The sequence below is a fragment of the Zootoca vivipara genome, chromosome 2, assembly GCF_965207765.1.
Source record: "Zootoca vivipara chromosome 2, rZooViv2.hap1.1, whole genome shotgun sequence".
Lineage (NCBI taxonomy): Eukaryota > Metazoa > Chordata > Lepidosauria > Squamata > Lacertidae > Zootoca > Zootoca vivipara.
Window position 1 is genome coordinate 101262853 of NC_142584.1, and position 22497 is coordinate 101285349.

Genomic DNA, 22497 nt, shown 5'->3' on the forward strand with positions numbered 1-22497 from the left:
AGCGATTCATTTATAAGCTATACACTCATTCTCTCACACATGCATGCATTTAAAGCACATGCACACACCAAATTATCCTGGGAACTGTAGTTTGCCCACCAGAGCTACAGTTCCCAGCACCCTTTACAAACTAGAGTTCCTAGAGGGTCCAGTGATCTGACTCAGGATAAAGGTAAAGGTAAAGGGGCCCCTGACCATCAGGTCCAGTCGTGTCCGACTCTGGGGTTGCGGCGCTCATCTCGCTCTATAGGCCGAGGGAGCCAGCGTTTGTCCGCAGACAGCTTCCGGGTCATGTGGACAGCATGACAAAGCTGCTTCTGACAAACCAGAGCAGCACATGGAAACGCCGTTTACCTTCCCGCCAGAGCGGTACCTATTTATCTACTTGCACTTTGATGTGCTTTCAAACTGCTAGGTGGGCAGGAGCTGGGACCGAGCAATGGGAGCTCACCCCGTCATGGGGATTTGAACCGCCGACCTTCTGATCAGCAAGCCCTAGACTCTGTGGTTTAACCCACAGTGCCACCTGGGTCCCCAACTCAGGATAAGGAAGCTTATTAGGAAAAGGACCAAAGTTCAGAGGAAGGCCACATTCCAAAAGCCCCTGGTTTAGTCCCCAGTTGACGCAGTAGAAGACAGCTTCCTGTGTTCCTATATGTGTGTGTTTTTGTCTGAAGGTACATACCTCCTCTTCACATATTGTGGTGTTTGTCATAAATGCCGAAACACCACTTTTCTGCATCACATGAAGCGCCCATTAAAATCACCAATGAAACTGCAGAGCTTGAAAGAATTCAAAAGACAGGAATTCCAAATTCCTTTTGCTTGGGCAGGTTAGGACTCCTCCCTTTCGCCTTCATCTTTGCATGCTGATTGGGCTTGGTGATTTATGCCTCGTAAGAATATTTCTTGCCATGTTGATTGATGCCCCTGGAGCCCAATGACACGCCGCCTTATCTTCTACCCATTTTATGCTTCTCCACGCCTGCTCCTCGGGGGGAGAGGAGGAATGCAGTCAAATGGATTTGTGCATTAGCAGCAGGCCAAGAATAACTCCTGCTTCTAACTAACGCAGTAATTTCCAAGATGCTGATGCATCCAAGAGAAGTCAATGGAGCTTCACCGCTCGGCAACCGGTTGCCATTTCCTGAGCTATGGCTTGGCTCCTTCTCTCTGATCTGTTTCCCCGAAACCACAGAAGGCAAAGGAAACCCGAGTTTCAGTCCTGCAACCTGGAGAGCCAGAGGTGAAACAATTATTTTTCTGTATTTTAATTATCTTTTAATTATGGCCTGTGTCATTAGTTCGGCGAGAGCCGCTGGCTGTGTTATTATTTCATCGTCAGGGGCAAAGTCAAAGAAAAGCTGTTTCCTTGCAAATCCTTCGTCCGTAGTCTTGTTGTGAACCCGGGAAGCATCTTTTAATCAATTGATTTGTGCATGAGAGGACAGGAGAGAGTGTCCTTCCCTCAAGGGGCCCTTTCAACCGAGCACAAGAGCTGGAGGCCTTGGAAAGAGATGGTAATTCAAAGCAAGCCTGGCCCCCAAGTCTCAGCAGCCCTCGAGGCTTCCATGTATTTTTTAAAACAGCTGCCGCTCCCTTGATTTCTCCCCACCTCTCGCTCTCCAATGCTCTTGCAGCCAGAGCTGTAAAGGCAGCCTGGACATTTCAAGCCGGGAAAATATTTTCAGCACAACCTGCTCTCAGAATATGAGCAATCTGCATGGAAGCTCCAATGGAGTACTTGTTTCGCCCTATGCAGGCAGACATCAGATTTGTTTCTAGATTAAAGAAAAGCAGGTAATGGATCATGGTGATATGAATAGAGTATGCACATGATACAGTGGGAGCTAATGCCAGCAGAATTTTCCACCTGAGAGAGGCACTAGGGTTTTTATTTTATTTATTCTTTGCACTCACAGGTGCTATTCAGGGCGATTTGAGAACGAAATAGCATATGAACTCGGAGTCCCCAAAACTCAATAGCTGCTAATTCTAAGATTCCAGACCACAAAAAGCTGGTGGGTGTGGCCAGGTACAGGGCAGGCCAGTTCAAGATATTTTGCTGTCTGAGGCACAAAAACTGTTGGCAGGCAGCCCACTTAGCCCAGGGCTGACGGAGGTCCGGTAGAAACACACACACTACCTGCGTGTGCACCCCGCCTCCTGCCTAAGACGTCCAGGAGATTCTGATCTTACCCGGTTGTCCATCAGGTGTTAGTACACTAAAGACAGCAGAGACTCGTTGCAGCAGTGACCAGACATCCAGGCATCAGGCAGATAAGCTAATCTACTACACACACACACACACACACACACACACACACACAGCACTGCAACATGGCTCCCTCTCTCTCTAGCATCAGACAGCAAAGAGAGAGAACAAAGGACAATAGTCCCACTTCACGGCACACAGTAACACAAACACCCTGTCTTCGTCACTTCTCACTCTGTGGAACGAAAACATTACACAGTCATGTGATAGACAACAATCCCATGATTGCAGACACAGGGAATGAATCTTCAACAAAAACAAGATGGTGCCCTGCTAGAAAGAAGCCAGCAGGAATGGCAGTTGAGTCTCTGTGGATAGGGCAGTGCCTTTTCTTTGACACTTGAAGGGATGCAGGCAAGCTTGGAGAGCACACCACAGGTTATGTAGCATGCACAGCTCTGTCTTCCAGTAGTTTGCCACCATTCTATCCACCAGCTTCTGCCATCTGAGGCAGCTGCCTCACTCTGCCTAATAGGAGGGAGACAGAGAACCATCATAAACAGCAGCATGAGAATAGCTCCATAAGCTATATGCATTTTAAAAGCCCGTCCCCCAAAAAATTCCTCTATTTTTCCCTGAGTTCCTGGGGAAGAGGAATTGAATGTTAAACCATAAGCACCTCCCCACTTGTGCATGTTCAGCACACACACAGCTGCTGACACGCATGCTCTTTTGGGCACCCAAAGGGGCGGAGGCAGGACAGAGGGAGGCAAGGCAGAGCGGGGCAGAACAGACTTGCACACGTAAGCAGGAATTCCCTTGCAGTGGCCTAGCATGGGTTGCCAGTGCCCAGTTGCATGGAGGGAAATAGATGGTGTGCGCATGCGCATCCGACTACCTAACGGCGTCCATGTCACAGCTGCAGAGATAAGAAATTGATAAGAAAGAAGAGCTGTTCTCTTGTCAGGAGAGGTCACTTTTTGGTTCGCATGGAGTAGCCATTTTCAATGGAGCCCAGTGATGTAAGCGTACAGTTATATTGAGGCAGCACCAGGAGTTGAAATTCTGTGCCCTCTAACAATTTTGCGCTGGGGCAACTGCCCCTGTGCCCCCACACTGCTCCCTTGTACTCTCAAAATTGTAGTTTGTTAGGGGTTTCCTAAGAACTCTCAGTACCTTTTACAAACTCCAGCTCCCAGGATTCATAGCGGAGAGCCATGACAGTTAAAGTAGGTCCAATAGTGCCTTACAGGTATGGTGGCCTAAAAGGTCCATTTAGACCTGCATAATGTTTCCCACAGAAGCCAGTCATATGCCTTTCTCTCTCGCCCCCCCCCCCCGTCTCTCTCTTTCTCCTATATTGTCTGGCTTCATAAACTATTCATTTCCGACCTTCTTTCTTTTAGAACCATTGCTCCCTCACATAAAGTGCACGGGTTTTGAATAAAATAAATCAGCTAAGTCTTGCTCACACTGGAGTGACACCCCCACGCCGACACCCCCCCCCCTCGGGCACTTCAAATGTAAAACAGAACAATCCGACTCTGTTAGCAGACTTGAATGGAGCTTTTGCCCTGTAAGCGAGCTTGGCTAAAAGTCCAATTTGTTCATTTGTCTAAATGTACTCAACCTCTCACTCCTGCTCAGAGCGGAGAGGATGCAGTCCGATCATAGCAACATGCGAGAAACAAAGAAAGATGGCCAACGTCGGGGAAGTTGTGGAGCGAGCCTGCATGGCTGCGTATTTTTTGATTTTCGTGTCTCTGGTATCCCACTGCTGTAGTACTTAAACCACCACCCCAAAGCAGGCGGAAGTTTGAGGACCATTGAGCTCTACAAATTCTCCCAATGCATCACAATTACCCAAACACCTGTGCTAAATAACTTTGCACTGAGCTCCTGCGAAAATTCACAGAGCACTCAATAGCCCTTGAAATTTCTCATTTTCAACTTCTGGCAGAACAGCTGAGTGCTCCCACATATATGGCACCATGGACGAAGCATGTAAGGAAATTGGTTTGACCCTCCGCACCCCTTTTTATTGTCCCGAAGCTGGGCAGACCCTCAGAAAACCCATTTCTTTCTTTTGTCCTCTAATTATGAGCAATTCGGCCTGTGGCTGGGTCTGAAACTGAACACACCATACTTACTCGGATAGATTGTTACATTTTTTTGAAATCTCTTCAGCTCTGCCTGTGCTTTCAAAATTACTGGGGCTGTGATAGTTTACTGAGCCCTGGGGTTATGGTGGAGAACATTTTGTATCTCTGAAGGGCCACACTCTTTGGGGGATGGCCTGCATGCTGGCAGTGGACATGGAGGAATTTTCGAAGACCTGGGTTCAAATCCCCACACAGCCACAAAGCTAAGTGGCAGTGGACTATACACTCCCTAAGCTTAACCTACCCTGCAGGGTTGTTGTCATAGAATCATAGAATCGTAGAGTTGGAAGGGACCCTGGGGGTCCAACCCCCTGCAATAGGGGAATCTCAACTAAAGCATCCATGGCAGATGGCCATCCAACCTCTGCTTAAAAAACCCCAATGAAGGAGAGTCCACCACCTTCCAAAGGAGGAAGAAATAATGGTGGCAGGAGGGGAGTCAGGTATGCCATCACCATGAGTTTCCTGGAGGACAGGTAGGGTAAAAATGCAGTAATAAAAATAGAAAGAATAAATTACTGCCTGGGGATGCTTGGGCAGGGTGGCATTCACCCTATAGGCTTCATTTTATTTATGATGAAATATTTATGTGCCCCCTTTCTCAGTGCATCTCATCCAAGGCAGCTCACATAATAACAATTCAACACAGTATTGATAATACAGTATCTAAAAGGTCAGGCCTCCGGTTTGGGATGCTGCTAAAGCCACTGCTCTTTCATTCCTGGTTCCTCCAGTATTAAAGAGTGACCAGATGACAGGAGGCCAGAAGAGGACTGGGCTCCTGCGGCTTTTAATAGCTAAAGAAGGAGTCTCAGCAGGTGTGGTGTACACAATGAGTTGAAATTCCCCTTTCTGCTCTGAAAATGCAGGAGCCCTACCTTCTTTTGAATCTGGCTCTCCTGATTCTCTGCAACTGCAGAATTCCTTACACAACCCAGCCTTCCAACAACAATTCCCATCATTTCTGATCATGGGCCATGCTGGCTGGGCCTGATGGAAGATGTAATCCGAACATCTGGGTAGCCATCTTAGGGAAGGTTGCAGAAAACAGATGGACGTGTCTTTGGAATGTGACAGCTTCCCATAAGCCATGGAAGGGTAAAGAATTATTCATGCTTGAGTAGCAAGCACAGAAGACGGCTATCGAGAGATGCTTGCCACCTTTGTGACCTGCTTGTAAGCTTACCTGTCTTTGGCCAGATTCACACAAAACATTTAAAGCACCATGATATCATTTTAAACAGTTTTGGCTTCTCCCACATATTTTTGGGAAGTGTAGTTGGTTTAGGGCAGTGGTGGCCAAACTTGGTCCTCCAGCTCTTTTGGAACTACAGTTTCCATCATCCCTGACCACTGGTCCTGTTAGCTAGGGATGATGGGAGTTGTAGTCCAAAAACAGCTGGAGGGCCAAGTTTGGCCACGACTGGTTTAGGGCATTCAGAGACCCCTAGTCCCCTCACAGAGTGGTTTAACAATCACTCACTCTTCGCAGGGAACTCTAGGAATTGCAATTCTGTGAGGGGGACAGGGATCGCCAAACAATGTGCAACAGCCTTAACAAACTGCAGCTCCGATAATCCTATGGAGGAAGAGGTACCAAATTGCCTTATTTGTAGGATGTGAATGTGGCTTTTCTTTGTTGGAAATGGAATGGTTACAGTTGTTCTCTTTCTCAGCTATGCCCAAACCATCCTTAAAATTTATTCTCAGCCCTTCTCTTCCCTCCCGGTTATGCACATTCACTTTCCCCCCTTTCCCCACAGAAAGCAAACCCGGGGAGCGGGGGCACAGCAGGTCCTGATGAAAAGGGAGTAAAGGGTCTCATTGCAAGCCAGAACATTAGGTCGATAATTAGGTGGTTAAAGCATTTCCAGAGTAACTGGGGCCTCTGATTGAGCAATATTAAAAGATCAGTGCCCAGCCTTCTTCTTTTCAGTGAGTGAATGGAGCCAGTGTATGTAAGCGCTTTACCAAAGTATAGCCACTGGAATGCAATGGTCTGAATTTTGCGATTGGGTCACCTGTATTTATCTGACCAAGTTGGGGAGTTTAAATGTCCACCTCTTTCTTTAGCTGTGCCAACGTTTTGCTTCCAGAACCTTTATAATTCCCACAGAGAAGCAGCATTTCTTCGAATGGCCTTGTCAAACGATAAAAATCGCGACCAGCAGTTAGCAGCAGGGGAGGGCGCTATTAATTTGAGGAGCCGCTGTGTAAACCTTTTAAAAGTGATGAAAAAATAGCCTCTCGCGCGCGTGCTCTTTGTGATTGTGATGCTATTGATCACCAGTGGTTGAGAAAATGGTGTGAGAACCTGTTATAATGATGCATGGGGAACAATCAATATCGTAATAGACTGTTTGTTGGTTTTACTTCATTCACTTCGCCAAAAGAGAGAGAGAGAGAGAGAAAGGAAGGAAAGAAAGAAACGAGGGCCCTCCAGTCTTTCATGGTGTGTTTGTTTGTTTGGCTTCATACAAATGTGGGTCCATTTATACATAGCTTCATAAGTGGGTTTGCCTGGTTACAGCTTGTCCAGAGGCATGCGGAGGTTTAAATTCTCCAAAACTGTGGGAGAAAATTGGGCTGTGGCTTCTCCTACTTCTTTGTTCTCTGGACTCAGCTGCCCCCCCCTCTGCCAATCTGTGGTTCAGACGCACCCAGCTCAGGATGAGGGTGAAATTCAATTCAGTTCATAGTTAAAAGGCAAACCCTCCTAATTTACACTTTCTGAAACAATACAAGAACTGCAGCAGCCAAAAAAAAGCTAATGCTATTCTAGGCTACATCAACTATTACTGTGCTGGTCAAGGGAAGTAATTGTTGCTGTTTAGTCATTTAGTCGTGTCCGACTCTTCGTGGCCCCATGGACCAGAGCATGGCAGGTACTCCTGTCTTCCACTGCCTCCCGCAGTTTGGTCAGACTCATGTTGGTAGCTTCGAGAACACTGTCCAACCATCTCATCCTCCCGTCGTGCAGGGCCACCCAAGATGGACAGGTCATAGTGGAGAGTTTTGACTAAACGTGATCCACCTGGAGCAGGAACTGGCAAGCCACTCCAGTATCCCTGCCAAGAAAACCCCATGGACAAAGACAACAAGGGAAGTAATAATTCCACTCTATTCTGCCTTGGTCAGGTGCCAGCTGGAATACTGTGTCCAGTTATGAGTGGCACAATTTAAGAAGGATGTCGACAAGCTGGAACGTTTGCAGAGGCGGGCGACCAATATGATCAAGTGTTTGGAAACCCACCCTTATGAGGAGCGGTTGAAGGAGCTGGGTATGTTTAGCCTGGAAAAGAGTAAAGGGTAAGTCTTAGCGTAGGGGAATGAACCTAACAAGCCTATGAAAAATGTCTGCCAGTTGCCAATTGGAGCCACCTGGAATGAACAAAGACATAGGATTCTTATCTCATTATACATGATCAAGCTTTCCTTAGCACCTCAGCCCTTTCTCCCCCCCCCCCGCAAGACTAATTGCAGTCATTAACAGTCGTTAACAGTCATCTACAGGTTTACCACTCCTATCAGCCCATCAGCCATTCCCATCACCCTCTGAATATACATAAGGGTCTAGCTACTTCTGTTTCAGTGTATCTGATGAAGTGTGCATGCACACGAAAGCTCATACCAAAATAAAAACTTAGTTGGTCTTTAAGGTGCTACTGAAGGAATTTTTTTTTATTTAGTTGCCAAACTAATTGCATCTTCTACACTTCTGGATGATACATATCACAAAAATTAATTTGCTGCAAAAGATTATTTGACAAGAGCAGTGATGATGGGCAACTTGACATTCTCCAGATGTTCCGGAATACAACAAACATCGACCCAAGCCTGCTTGGCCAGTCTTCAGCGATGATGGATGCCATAATCCAATGACATCTTTGGGCATAGAGTGAGCCTGTGCCTGGATATGCACACAAGCACATGAAATCTCCATGTAGCAAAGCAATCTCACTTGAAATGGCCTTAACTAGCATCCCCCCAGTGTGCACATCGTATGAGAAAGCAAAGTTTGTGCAATCTGCGTCGACAGCTTACTTAACGCTAACTTGCATTGAAAATTATCCTGGAAATAAAATTGCTGCTTTTAATTTTCCCCCTCCCCTCCACAATTTAAGCGAAATAAGGGGTGAAGCAGGTGACCCACATTTAGTTTCTAAGTGCAACCACAGCTTGCAAGGTTTTGTTCATTAATTCAGCAAAGGAACATTTACAATGTATTTTAAACGGTTTTTCCTCCTTACTAGCTGCCTGCAGTGTCTTCCAGTTCCTGATCTGACGAGTGATCCATAAACAAGTGCCTAATGTCTGTGGGGGCTTTCAGCTGTTCAATTAGAAATGGGGAATTCAACGTGCTGTTTTATTGTATAATGACAACAGTCGACTTTGGCTCGGGGCTCGGTCTCAAATGCTGATCCCCCCCCCCAATGCTTGCAGGCTTCAAAACAATGCAGTGAGGGCCTGGGAAAGACATCAGGAATGTTTTGGCACGAGACTTCGTGCATATTATCTCCCAGGGCACTGGAGTTTCTATTTCACGAGGATGCAGTGGCCAAATGGTGACAAGGCAGAGGTCGGCCTGCATCATTATCACTCCCATCATCATAAAGGGCAGCAACCCGTCTTGTCAAAACATTTGTAAATTGAGAGAAGTTATTAACCTCCCCGGGGGGCTTGTTGCTGAGCTGCTCGCAAACAACAGCTGAATGCAGCACACCTGGTGTGGAAGCATCATTAGGCCAAGATCCATAACAGAAGAAGCCGCTTGGCGGGGGGAGGCAGCAACATAGAGAAGATTTGCTTGGTGGGTGATACAGGTAAGTCAAAGGCCTGATTGGTAGCCTCAGTTTATATCACCACTTCCCTAATAACTGCATCTTTCTTCTCAGCCAACATGGTCACCTCACAGGGGGTCCATAGACAACGGCAACAGCTGGGGAGGCAGCAGCGCAACCTCCCCCAGGCCTGGCGTTTGAGGGGGGAGCACCTCAGCAGGGGTTTGTTTTATTTAAAAAAAGACCCATGTCTACTGAAACCAGGAAGGGAGCACACCCCCAAACCTAGCTCTTCAATCTCCCGAGGAAAAAAGATAGAACAGATTCTTCTTTAAATGTAACTTTTAAAGGATATTTTAATGAACATTTTAAACCGTATTGTTGTTGTTGTTTAGTCGTTTAGTCGTGTCCAACTCTTCGTGACCCCATGAACCAGAGCACACCAAGCACTCCTGTCTTCCACTGCCTCCCACAGTTTGGTCAGACTCATGTTGTTGGCTTCGAGAACATTGTCCAACCATCTCGTCCTCTGTCGTCCCCTTCTCCTTGTGCCCTCCATCTTTCCCAGCATCAGGGTCTTTTCCAGGGAGTCTTCTCTTCTCATGAGGTGGCCAAAGTATTGGAGCCTCAGCTTCACGATCTGTCCTTCCAGTGAGCACTCAGGGCTGATTTCCTTCAGAATGGATAGGTTTGATCTTCTAGCAGTCCATGGGACTCTCAAGAGTCTCCTCCAGCACCATAATTCAAAAGCATCAATTCTTCAGCGATCAGCCTTCTTTATGGTCCAGCTCTCACTTCCATACATCACTACTGGGAAAACCATAGCTTTAACTATACGGACCTTTGTAGGCAAGGTGATGTCTCTGCTTTTTAAGATGCTGTCTAGGTTTGTCATTGCTTTTCTCCCAAGAAGCAGGCGTCTTTTAATTTCGTGACTGCTGTCACCATCTGCAGTGATCATGGAACCCAAGAAAGTAAACAGATCCAATTATTGACAATAACAACCCCCTTTATGCTAAATAATAATTATATGATGGGGAGGGGGAATTTGAGCCTCTGATAACTGCTGATACCAGGAGGGAAGGCTGTGTAGAGTTACGAACCAAAACCAATAAATTGCAACGCCAAAATTCCATGACTGACTGCTGTTTTGGACCCAAGCTTGCAGAAGCTATGGGAGGGGCAATGAGAGTATAATGTTGGAGTATAATGTTCTGCACCCCCTCCATTGCAGACTTCCAGGTGTATATATGGGTTGAATGAATGAATGAATCTTTATTGCTAAAAGCTATAAGCTGTCACAATTGGCCACGATGCGTAGGATACAAATAACTGAATTAAAACTGAACAACAACAGCAGCAAAGCAAACATACCAAAATGCTAAAATCACTCTTGCATAAGTTAAGCACTCCACATCTCACATTCCCCCTTATGATACTTGTCTTGGCGCCTAGCTCTCAACTTCCTTGCAACCAAGGCAAATTTTGCAAACCGTGCAGCAGTAAATACATGATTGCCAGCCAGCAAAATAGAGATTTGCTCAAGGTGAGTTTGGTTGGAAAGAGAGCAAAGGATTTAATCGAGGAATTTTTTGTCTAGGGGATGTATATAAAAGGCATCATAACAAATAGTGTTGAATGTCCTCTACATCTCCTGACTCACAGATGCAGAGTCTCTATCTATATATTTGTTGTTTAGTCGTGTCTGACTCTTCGTGACCGCATGGACCAGAGCACAACACACACACACACACACACACACACACACACACACACACACTTTTCTAATTTACATTTCAAAATATTCACTTAAACAACCTTAAATCAATTACTTCCCTTCTTCTCTTTCTGTGCTTCATTTTGCATACCACACATCCCTGCATATTTTACATAAACTAAACCATTCAGTAATCCATTGTTACATCCATCAAAACTTATTTACACTGTTAAATTTATCTTAATGCTATCAGCGTTTTTAAATAAGCACAATTTTCACCCATATATTCAGTAAACATTTTGGTCTGCTTTAAACATACATTCTTCTTGTTCTCTTATTCTACACGTTAAATCTGTACGCTGCACGTATTCCATCAGTTTAAGTTGCTATTCTTCTTTGGTTGGGACCTCACTCGTTTTCCATTTCGGGGCTAACAAAACATGGGCTGCATAAGTAGCATACATAAATAGTCTTTCTTTCTTTCTTTCTTTCTTTCTTTCTTTCTTTCTTTCTTTCTTTCTTTCTTTCTTTCTTTCTTTCTTTCTTGACACATGGAAATTTCCCTCTGAATTATCCCCAACAAAAAGGACTCTGAGGTTGTTGTTTTTTTGGAAAGGTACTTTTAAACATTTTTTTCAATTCATTATATATCATTCCCCAATGTTCTTTTACCCTTTTACAAGTCCACCACATATGATAAAATGTACCTTCAACCTCGTTACATCTCCAGCACTTATCTGATTCAGACATACATTTTAGCAAGTCTTCTCAGAGTCAAATACCATCTATAAATCATTTTCAGGTAATTCTCCTTCAAAGAATAACAGCATACACATTTTTCTGAAGGTGGTGGGAGGGGGATACAATCCTTTAAACTAAGGCTGGCCTTCAAAGTGTAGTTAGGAGGTTTGTAACAAGTTCCATACATGTTCATTTAAAAATCATAAACCTATTGTAAGGGGGAGGGATTATAGAAAACCCTCTCCCCTCATCAGAAGCAGCCCGTCTCCCAGCAGTCATGAGAGCGAGGGGTCTGAAGGGGGGAGTCAGGAAACGGAGAGGGAGTGCCAGGGCTCTGGCAACATTAAAGAGCCCCAGCTCCCTAGGCAGGAAGAGAGGGAGGCGAAAAAAACTGGACAGGAATAGGTCAGACAGAAGACCCCCCCCCACCCCCGGCACTGGAATTGAGGAGGAGGAGGAAAGGGAGGCGCTTCTCAGTTCCGAGGCTTTTATGCTGGTCACGAACGCGGAGGGGGGGTAGTGCAGGAATATGACTCGAGCAGGTAGACATGAAATGAGCAATCCGTTGCACTGTAAATCATAGCTGCCAAGTTATCCCTTTTTTTAAGGGATTTTCCCTTATGCTGAATAGGCTTCCTCGCGAGAAAAGGGAAAACTTGGCAGCTATGTAAATAATGTGCACCAATAAAAATGTCTGAAAGTCAAGCATGTGGAAGGTCGTTACTCAAGAGTAGTCGCAACACACCCTGATAACTTTCAGGGCCGGATTTAGGTTTGATGAGGCCCTAAGCTACTGAAGGTAATGGGGCCCTTTATATAGCATGTGGGGCCCATGACTTACATCATAGGAGCCTACACAACACAAAACACTGTTGCTGTATGTAGATTTTATTTTATTTGTTTTTTATCTTCTGTTTTGGAAATGTACATCCAGGTGTTTTTTTTTCTTTTAATTTTTTAGAGGGCCCCCAAGAGAGTGGGGGCCTAAGCTATAGCTTGTTTAGCTTATACGTAAATCCCGCACTGATAACATTAGTGCACATTAGCACAGACTGTTTCTCAGGTACACAAGGAAGACCAGCCATTGCCCATTCCAGCATTTCAGATAAAAAGTGACCTACTGAGCCTTTCCCCTCTCCTGCTGTTGCTGGTGTGCCCAATATGCTAAATGCCCTTTATTTGAGGAAATTGATCTGTGTGTGGTGGTGGTGGGGAGGGAGGGAGCTTCGTGCCAAGGTCCTGGGTGATGATGATGTCCCCGTGAACCGTCTGGGAAAGTGCAGTTCATTAGAGGCCTTGCTTGTCCTGAGCTGACCTGCCCAACTCTTGCAGAAGGCCGGCTGGCCGGCATTTTCTCCAGGGACTCATTAGCCTGAGCAGATGTACTTTGGGTCATTGTGTCTGGTGAGGTAGAAAAACAAAGATGCACTGTTTCAAACTCCCTGAAAACACAAGGACTACAGGGCCGCAGAAACAGGCCCCTGCCGTATTATTTAGGCTGCGCGGTGCACAAAACTCCACCTTGTATGCAGGTGCCAGAAAATTAACTAGATCTGGGAAAAAACCCATAAGATCAGAGGATTGCAACTCAGACTGCAACCAAGCTAGAACTTTAAAGCCTCTTCATTTTTCTACTTCAAGTGCGGAGGAACAAACCCAGTGGAACTGGTCACATGTCACAGTTAATAGTCCTAATTGATCCTAAGAGGCTTTTTTGCTCCTTCCTGCTCGCATGGAGTGGAAACAAACCACAATCCCTGAGCTCTCATTATGTCCAAACCAGGGGTGATGGTCTGTTTTGTTCCAACACACCGTGATCAGTAAGCCAAGAGCAGCTCCAGCTGCGAATCATGTATTGTTATATCTGAAACAAGCCATGATCTCTGGCTGTGTTGTAACACAAAGCCTGGAGTCATGATTTCTTTCATCCCAGCCAAGGCTGCCATCTTGAATAAAATATTTGGGGGTGACCAGGTAAGCCCCGTCTCTCATAATCCATCACATGATATGGCACACGTGCAGCATTTGAATGGCAATGCCCATCAACTGGAGGGTGGGGTGGAGCGGCCCCCTCAAATATTTTATTGGGGAGGCCGAAGGAACCTCAGCCTCTACGAGTTGGCTCTTATAATCCCAGCATAAGTGGGGAGGTGTGGAAGAGTGCCCATAGACACAGTCATATTAACCATACTTTATCATGATGTGCAAACTGGGGTGGTGTATATGTATTGTTGCATGACACCCCAATCTACAATCGGTGTGAGGTGAGGTTCCAGGGGTTCCAGGCGCTTATTTGGGGTTTGGTTTCCTTGGAATGAGGGACAGCAGAGTTTGTATATACACATATATACAAACTGAGCCTATGATGGAGTAGCTTACAGCATCAACACCCCAGAAAATCTTCCTTCTCTCATAGCCACAGCCATGGGCATACCCAGCGAGGGGCGGGGGGGCAGCTGCCCCCCCCCCGAAGCAAATTTTTTTTAAAATGGTTATAAAGTGATGAAACGAAACAAAATTAGGCAGGGCGATGGTGAATAATCAGTTGTTTAACACACTGAAATGGTGTAAAAACCGAGAAGTATCTAGAGCCACCTAGCGACTGGTAGAGGAATCTACGATATGTCAGCCAGCCATTGGGATTCAAGGGAGAGAGAGGTCTCTAGCGGGCTCTAGCAGAGAGAAGAGAGAATCTTCTAGAGGGGTCTAGTGAGTTCCGCATCACTAAATTGAGCCGCCCGCCGCTAAACTGAGCCGCCCGCTATTAGTTTCCCTTCTTATTTACATTTAGAAGACATTGAGGCTGCCTAAATGGATATAAGAAACTGGTTCCAAAAAGGCAAGTTAAGTAATTTCTGTAGAAAATTAAATTTTAAAGGGTAAAGACCTGACTCAGAAGTACAATGGGAGAGGACAGACTGACTGGGTTGTGTTTGATGAGCATCCATTGGAAATTCTTAAAGGAAAATCAGGACTGGATTGAAACGAAAGTTTTGAACAAGTTTTCTTCAAACCCAAGAAAAATGATATTAGTATAAGACATGTAACTTTTTTTCAAGCAGATAATTGTAATAACTACCGTAATAAAGCACTGCTATAATTATATATAATTTTCTTAAAATTTTGGTTTCATTCGCCTTTTCCATGGTGAAATGTCACAACCTGAACGACCATGGCTTGCCCCCCCCCCCAGTTTTGATCCTGGCTATGCCCCTGGCCACAGCCTTGGCATCAGGAAGAAATCAAGCATGGCTCTCACTCTCTGGTTTCTGCCTGCTTCTAACCCAGCTCTGACACACTGATTTTTGTCTTTCTCATTACCAGGAAAGGCAGGGGCCCACCCCTTTGCCCTCTAGCACAGAGCACCATCCTTCATCAGAATAATAAGCATACTTAGGTGTTAATTATGGTAGGGTTGCCATATTTCAAAAGTTGTTGAGCTTTTGAAGTTTTCCGGTCAACATTTTCCACATGGGGTGCCATACACCCGGCTTTTGCTTGGCTAACTCAACAATGGACTTCTCCATTAGATTCTAACCCTTGCTAGACCCCAGAATTACAAGGAACTCAGGCATCACAGAATTATAGAGTTGGAAGGGACCACGAGGGTCATCTCATTCAACCCCCTGCAACGCAGGAGTCTTTTGCCCAACATCATGCAAGCTAACCGCCCCCTCCCCATACCTGCCAAGTTCCGGCCTGAGAAATAAGGGACTGGACCGGAAGTAGCAGACCGGAAGTAGCGCTGCCGCCATTTTGGAACTGGGCGGAGCATGCTCAGAAGCGACTTTTGATGCTGCTCTGCCTTGTTCCAAAATGGCCGCCACACCAGAAGTCGCGCTGCAGCCATTTCGGAACTGGGCAAAGCAGCATCAAAAGTCTCTTCTGAGCATGCTCCACCCAGTTCCAAAATGGCCGCCGCGCCAGAATAAACCGGGACAAAACAAAAAAAATCCATTTTTTCGGCTGGGGACAGCTGGAAAAACGGGGGTTTCCTGGGGAATACGGGAGACTTGGCAACTATGCCCCTCCCTCAATATGATAAATTATTTTATACATCCTATGGCTGCACATTCATTGTGCCCAGTGAGTTACTTGCCAGTCAACAAACTGATCGATCCTAAGCTGTAGTCACGTCCTCACATGTGGTCACAAGAAAGGAAAATAATTCTCTTCACAATTTCAGGTCCTAAACTGGTTTGAATGTCAAGAAAGATCAGGAGAAGTACATTGAGTGATAAAGAAGGAGGCCGAACTATCAAGGTAAGCAGTGACTGATAAGAATTCCTTACTGATGAGGATTTCATGAGGAAATCTGCCACTTTATTGACATAGTTCAGGTGTGACGAACCTTTAATCTTCTAGATGTTGCTGAACAGCAATGCCTACAAGCACCAGAAAGCCTAGCCAATGGCCAGGGATGACAGGAGTTGTTGTTCAGCAACATCTGGAAGGCCAAAGGTCCCCCACACCTGATGTATCTCAACATGAGACCTCAGATTGTTAGAGGGCAGGATCCACACCTTGATTTGCATCTAGACATGCCAACTATTTGTTGGCACAAATGGGGGCAAGGGCAGGAATTGTTTTTGTGGCTACAGTTTGGATTCTCTGAAGTAGACCCACTTCGTTTTCAATGTGGCGGTTTTGGAATTAGGCTGAGCTAAACGCAGCCTCTTCTTGTTTAGATGATCCACGAGAAGTGCTCATGCTGACAATTTCATTTAAATTCCCAGTCTTCCGGCCAGCTAGTAATTGCATCTTGGAGAAAGATCAACTCCGCTAGGACGCTTGCTCTGATGGTCTGATTTCCCTTCATTAAAATGTATGCTCACTTCCCTCCTCAGCGGACTTCCTCCAATAATTAAATTTCCTTGCTTATTGTGTGCATGTTTACTGTCAAGAGTAGCTGGGTTTTCATTCTTAGGTACTCTGTTTTGGTTGCAACTTTTCTGCCGTGGTCATTATTTTGATCTGTTTTGGAAGGGATGTCTACTTTGGAGCAATTGCAAATTCCCCTCCTCTAGTACAACAGCCAGGATGGCAGATGTAGCCAAGATAACAAGCCCAAAAAGTTGAGCAGTGGCAGATGGGCACAGAGGATGTAATTAAGGTAAGGAACGTACCACCCTGGATAAGATACTGTAGAATTTAGCACATAAGAAAGGGAAGAAGTCTGTGTCGATCTGCGAACAGGTTGGGAGGTGGAGATTTGGTATATGCAAAAGAAGGCAGGGCATATCTTAATAAGCAAAAGCAACGGGGGAAAAAGCCACTCAGAAATTTTCCCCCAAATAAACTTAGTCAAACTGGGACTTCAAGTTATAGACCTTGCAGTGCATTTTCGTTTTCAAAATCTTTGCGCTGAAGTTCATATAGTTCCATGAATATATTTATATTTGTATTTGAGAGATCAGGGCCAAACAGATCCTATAGACGTGGTATCCTCAGACCATTGATTAAGGAGGCATACCAATTATATGTTTGACTTTATTTGAAATGGTGTTTTGGGTGTGGAAGTCATAGGAACCCAGGAAGCTACCATATACTGAGTTAGACTATTGCTCCATCTAGCTAGGTATCTGTCTGCACTGCCTGGCAGCATTTTCCAGTGTTTCAGGCAAGGCGTCTCTCCGTGCCCTACCTGGAGATTTTATTTATTTCACAAAATTTATATGCTGCTCAATTGTAAGGGAGGGGGAAAAAACCTGAAACCAGTTTACCAACAGATGTCAGATATTGAACCAGGACGTTCTGCATGCAAAGTGGATGCTCTGTCAGTGAGCCCCAGGCACCCCAAATTTCTGCAGTTTATTGTGTTGGTGCTGTACTGCGATCAGCCTAGTTGCCAAACTGAAATGATTCCTTTTAACATACCAGCAAACCCAATTGCTGCTGCTGCTGCTGCTGTTGTTATAGTGATGCTTAATAACATATGCATTTGATGCACAATCCCAAAAGGACCTTTTTATTGACCCTACCTTTTAGGATAATCTTAGACCTTCTTTTGAAGCATATGGCATCTCCTGCTCTCATACGGACAACATTGCTTAATCATTTTGAGTGGGTACGCTATAGACACCTTCCTTCAACACCTTGTGGAGGTCAAGAGGATGGGTGTACGACCACAAACACCCCCTGGTACATTGAAGGGGGCAGCAAACTCGGCCACCCGAGCTGCGCCATCAATATCTTCAGATAGTCTGAATTTGCTGTGGGGCAAATGAACATTTCACTCCCAGAAATAAGGACAGAACTGAACTTGTTCAAGCTTTTTAAGACCCTGATCTCCCCTCCAGGTGAAGGTAAAATCCAACCCAGAGAAGAATTGCCACTATTCCACCTTACAGTCACCCACCCACCCGTCCCAACCATCAGGAAGAGATACAATTCAGTTGCAGGGGTAAAGAACAAGGGTTTGTGGAAGCCCATTGTTCGTAGTTGTGGGTTTATGGTTCAAGCCCCACACTGGGCAAAAGATTTCTGCATTGCAGGGGGTTCGATAAGATGACCCTCGTGGTCTGATTCTGTGATTCTAAGGGGGTCCTCTGCAGGGGACGAGCTCCCCCACTCCTCATTTTTGCAGCTATTCAGTCTTTGCAAAAAAAGATTATCCAGGCTGATGTTTTTGCGTTTATTTATTTAACAAAAATTATAGACGGCTTGATCAAAAGCATTCCCTGAGCACTCTGCATGAAATAGTATAAGATTTTTTTTTTTTAAAAAAAAATACCCAGATAAAATCAACAGATGTTAAGAACGAGAATGTGTGACAAAACCTCATGTCTGGATAGGCTGGTCCAAACAAGTTTTTATCAGATGTCGAAAACAGTGTGGCAAAGGTGCCTCCTTGATGTTACTGGGAAGGAAATTCAAGTATATGGGGGCTGCTGTGCAAAAAGAGAAATCCTTCGCAGATGCAGAAGGAACATTATATGGCACTTGTAAAAGTGCAAGTTCCAGAGATCAAAGCCATCAAGTGGGTATGGACGAGGTAAAAGCATCGCTCAAATAAAACTGGTCCCAAGCTGTTGAGTTTTATATTTACTAAAAGCTACACCGTGACCTTCAGCTACGGTCTCAGGCGGCAAAGGCTGAGTGCTGTTTTGAATTTGGATTAACCTGGGAATAAGTCCAGTCATTTCCTGATTATAATTATTTTTACATTGGTTAATGGCTCAGTTTATTTCCAGGCTAATCCAATGTAAGCCATGGAGGGATTTGAAGCTATGTGAATAGCTATAGTTTCCCAAAGTTGTGAATAATCAGAGGCTGGCATGTGAATAATGCGGATTGGGCAGGAGGACAGTCGATAGCAGGAGTGGTGGAACCCAATCTCTACTAGCGATGGGTGATTGCCAATTCTGGTTTCTCTCGGTTTCTCAATTTCCTAGTCTTCAGTTCAGCCCTCTACATTTCTGCATCAGTGTGCAGTGGGCTTTTTTTCCTTTTCTTTTTTACGTCCTCATGAAAAATCACCAGCATTTTAGTGGGGATTGCTCCTAATTTGCACATTTTAAAAATGTAACTTTCCCATGTGTACACATTGCTGCAAAGCAAAGTTCTGCTATATCAGGCGTATTTTCACCAACCTATGCATTGTCTTGCACACTTTACCCTTGCATATGCATTTTTCTTCACACTGTTTGGCTGGAGAAGTGCATCGCAAAATTCAGAGAAGCATGAATTTAAAGAATGGCTAAGTTTTGGTTTGCATGTTGTTGTAGTTGTTGTTGTTTAGTCATTTAGTCATGTCCGACTCTTTGTGACCCCATGGACCATAGCACGCCAGGCACTCCTGTCTTCCACTGCCTCCTGCAGTTTGGTCAGACTCATGGTAACTTTGAGAACACTGTCCAACCATCTTGTCCTCTGTCGTCCCCTTCTCCTTGTGCCCTCAATCTTTCCCAACATCAGGGTCTTTTCCAAGGATTCTTCTCTTCTCATGAGGTGGCCAAAGTATTGGAGCCTCAGCTGTAGGATCTGTCCTTCCAGTGAGCACTCAGGGCTGATTTCCTTAAGAATGGATAGGTTTGATCTTCTTGCAGTCCATGGGACTCTCAAGAGTCTCCTCCAGCACCATAATTCAAAAGCATCAATTCTTCGGCGATCAGCCTTCTTTATGGTCCAGCTCTCACTTCCATACATCACTACTGGGAAAACCATAGCTTTAACTATACGGACCTTTGTCGGCAAGGTGATGTCTCTGCTTTTTAAGATGCTGTCTAGGTTTGTCATCGCTTTTCTCCCAAGAAGCAGGCGTCTTTTCTGCAGTGATCATGGAGCCCAAGAAAGTAAAATCTCTCACTGCCTCCATTTCTTCCCCTTTCATTTGCCAGGAGGTGATGGGAACAGTGTGCAAATGAGGTGAGTTGGCTTTTTAATGCAAACTTGGTCAGTTTTCTGCCATTTGGTAACCCCTGACACGCCACCAAATGGAGGGATCCAAATGTTCACCATAGATCAAGTTTTTAAAAAGCAATCAAAGTCCACCAACATTTCGGTGAAAATGCCTCCTTATATGCATGGCGATGGCTCAGCTGGCAGTGTATTGGGACTGCAAAATGGATATTATTTATGCAATTTGCACTAACAGCAGCTGGATTCGCCAACAATTATACCCAGGCTCTCTTATTTCCTACAAATGTAATTCTCAGTCCTGGTTGCTCCCATGCTTTTTGAAACCTTATATGCTAGGCTCTGAGCAAACAAAAGTGGTAGCCAAATACATGGAGATGCTACCACCCAGCCATCCATCCTCATCCATGCTCTCCAAGGTATAATCCTGCATGGTATTAACTCAGTCCTAAGTGTTTACGTCTCCCCGTGGTGTAGAATCAGTTCCTCTGCCGCAAACCATGAAAACAATTGATTTAGTCCCAGAGGCTTTTGGACTGTGAATTGTGGCAATTGCAGATTTTTGCCTCAAGTTTATTTCGAGTCTTTTCCAGAAAACTGGAAGGCTAAGTGCTCGTGGTTCTACCTCGGGACCCATTTTGAACTAGGCAGCTTTATACAAGTGTGTCATTTCCGAAAGCCAGGATTGCTTTCTGGCTCCTGTCCTCGTGATCGCAGGTGCTTGAATATTGCTATTCCTCACTGTTCGCAGCTGGGATCCCCTCAGCTTAACAACTCTGGGCCTATGGCTGTGCTACACCGTTATACTGTCAGGCCCATTTCCCATCTCAGATCTCTGCATATCATTGAACAAAACACGATCTCTCAGTTCATTGTAGAGTTTCATCATTGCTCGTTGAAATAACCTCCCTAGCCATTGACGGGCAACAAATCTCCTATTTATCTTCTTCCTCTCCACCATTGGACGTTATAGGAGAAAGCTTTATTAAGAAGAAAGCTAAAGACAGGCATAGGCAAACTTGCCCCTCCAGATGTTTCGGGACTACAACTCCCATCATCCCTAGCTAAAAGGACCACTGGTCAGGGATGATGGGAGCTGTAGTCCCAAAACATCTGAAGGGCCGAGTTTGCCTATGCCTGGCTAAAGAGAAACTCCATTCATGGAAACAATGCTATCCTGAGTGACAAGCACTGGAAACAAACATGCCTGTTCCCTTCAACCCCTTGTATATGGTCTTCCCAGAGGAAACATCTCAACAGGAATGGAATTCAGGGGGGAGGGTGGACCAGCCCATCTAGCAATTTTTAACTTGGGGTCTCCACATTATTACTTAGATAATGTGAGTTTTTGAATTTTTTAAAAAACAATCTTTTGGGTTTTCTAAATTTTCAAACAATCATTTTCTTAGACAGGAATAGCATGCCCACCACGACTGATTGGTTGGTAACCTCACGGTTGGAGTCATGTAATGTGCTATATGCGAGGCTTGCCTTGAGACTGGTCTGGAAGCTGCAGCTGGTACGCCACGCTGTTTTTACAGACCTCCACGGGGGACGTTTTCACTTGGCGCACCTCTCTGGGGAGAGCATTCCACAAATGGGGAGCTATTACAGAGAAGGTCTGTTCTCTTGTTGCCACCCTCACGTGGAGGAGGCACACGAAGGAGGGCCTCAGGCGAGGGCCTCGGACGATTAAAAATTTCATTGTTAGAGGAAGGCCTTCAGTAGGTGCTGAAAAGACAACTGAGGTGGTGCTGGGGTGCCATGACACTAGAGGCCCGATTCTTGTATTGTGCAGAATGGACCTCCTGACAAGACAGGTATCCTCAGGAGGCTCCCCGAGCAGCTTGGGCAGCAGGAGTTTGCCCTGGTGCCACGGACCTGTTTACTGCTTTTACGCGAAGTTCGGGATTCAGTTGTCAAGGCCGTTCCGCATCTAACATTCTGCAGCAAAGTCTCTTCCCCCCCCCCAAAAAAAAACCAAGGAAAAGAGCCAGATGGAAATAAGTCGGGTCAAAGGGAATACACGATGAAAAAGGGGGAGGCAAATAAGAGTTACGAAGCAAGGCTCCAAAGACTTTTTCTGCGCTACCAGAGGGAAAATAAAAGTTAAAAAAATAAAAAAATCATCACGGCAGCAGCACTTTACTGGCGTTTCATGAATGTGGGATGGGAGAAACAAAACAGCCTTCATGAAAGGGAAACTCCTTAACAAACACGAGAAGGCTCAAAGGATGACACATCCACCTCACGCACTGCGGGGGACTCTGAGGGGAATCTGGGACGAGGAAGCTCTTAGAATGCTGAAAGGTACCCAGGTTCTCCCCTTCCTGCAGCATCCAGGCAGACATATTGCATATCACAGAACAGCCTTAGGGGGGGGGGAGCCTTTGAACAATCCGGCATGATAGAATCCTACTTGCAACAGGAGAGAAGTTGTCTTTTAACGCGTCTTCCTCTTGACGGCTCCGTGCTGGTAGCAAAGTATGTCAGGTTTGCGCTGCTTACTATGGGGAGGGGAGG

General features: G+C 45.4%; 1 long non-coding RNA gene across 2 annotated transcripts; it reads left to right on the forward strand.

Moving 5' to 3' along the window:
- Positions 1-980: 980 nt before the first annotated feature.
- On the forward strand, positions 981-21018 carry LOC132591692 (uncharacterized). Of its 2 annotated transcripts, XR_015948298.1 has the most exons (4): positions 981-1246; positions 15803-15879; positions 16603-16729; positions 17605-21018. It is a non-coding gene; the product is annotated as an uncharacterized LOC132591692 (long non-coding RNA). The 2 variants fall into 2 exon arrangements; XR_015948297.1 differs by having other exon boundaries at positions 16603-21018.
- Positions 21019-22497: the final 1479 nt, after the last annotated feature.